This window comes from Rhincodon typus, chromosome 8 (genome assembly GCF_021869965.1).
Source record: "Rhincodon typus isolate 14 chromosome 8, sRhiTyp1.1, whole genome shotgun sequence".
NCBI classification, from domain to species: domain Eukaryota; kingdom Metazoa; phylum Chordata; class Chondrichthyes; order Orectolobiformes; family Rhincodontidae; genus Rhincodon; species Rhincodon typus.
The window spans coordinates 92,573,618-92,574,566 of NC_063339.1; the positions used below are offsets into that span (position 1 = coordinate 92,573,618).

The 949-nt window shown below is 46.0% G+C and overlaps 1 protein-coding gene across 1 annotated transcript in view; it reads left to right on the forward strand.

Annotated features, from left to right (window-relative positions):
• Nucleotides 1–949, forward strand: part of LOC125483821 (zinc finger protein 184-like) — a gene marked incomplete at its 5' end in the record, with an annotated part of 29,993 nt that overhangs the window by 1,231 nt on the left and 27,813 nt on the right. The gene's annotated exons all lie outside the window — the stretch shown is intronic.

A 949-nucleotide genomic window follows, 5' to 3' on the forward strand; every position in this document is an offset into this window, starting at 1 on the left:
TGGAATAAATGTGTGTGCATTGATTGCTGAAGCCTGTGTTCCGTTGTCTAAAGAGCCTGTGTGTGGCTACTGCTGGTTTGAAATGGCAGCTTTGTCTCTGGATTTTCAGTCTGGGTCCAGTGTGTGAGGGAAGGAGGCGGACAAACAAGAGGGAGTGCAGACAAAACTACTGAGCTGCTGCTTTCTCTCACACCACCTCTAAGCTTATGAAGATGCCTCTTGGAGTGCTCCATATCAGGGAAAGTTGCCATCTAGGTAGAGGAGGCTGGGAGCTGACTGGATAAACTGGGATTTGGGCAGAGAGTGGCCTTTGAGTGACAAACCTGAAGGTATTTAAAGTAGGCCCTGGCAGCCATTGTGCTTTTTACCATGTGGATGGAGCAGTAGGTGAGTATCAGAGGGTTTCTCTCTCTGTGTCCGTCTGTGTGTGTGTGCTGTTGGAATCTCAATGCCAGTTTTGATCGATTTTAAATAAACATCTTGATTGCAGCAGAGTCCAAGAGCAGGGTCTGTCCCTCATGGGAGAGGGGGATGTGAAAGAGAATTGAGAGATCAGGGACTCACTGGAATGGTGACTATCCCCTCCTCCATCTCTCCATGTCTTTCCTTAACTCCTGTTTGTCTTGGACTTTTTTCATCTCCCCCCCCTACACCCCCCAATTTCTCTCTCCCTTGGGGTTCAGGTACATGATTCTTTGAAGCTTGCATCACATACAGACAGGGTGATTAAAAAAGTGTTTACCACATGCCTTCATTGCTCAGTCCTTTGAGAATAGGTGTTCAGAAGAGATTTACCAGGATGTTGCTGTGAATGGAGACTTTGAGTTATAAGAAGAGGTTTATAAAATCATGCAGGGTACAGACAGGGTTAATGGTAAGTGCCTTTTCCCAACGATGGGGGATTTCAAGACTCAGGAATATATTTTTACAGTGCGAGGAGAGCAATTTT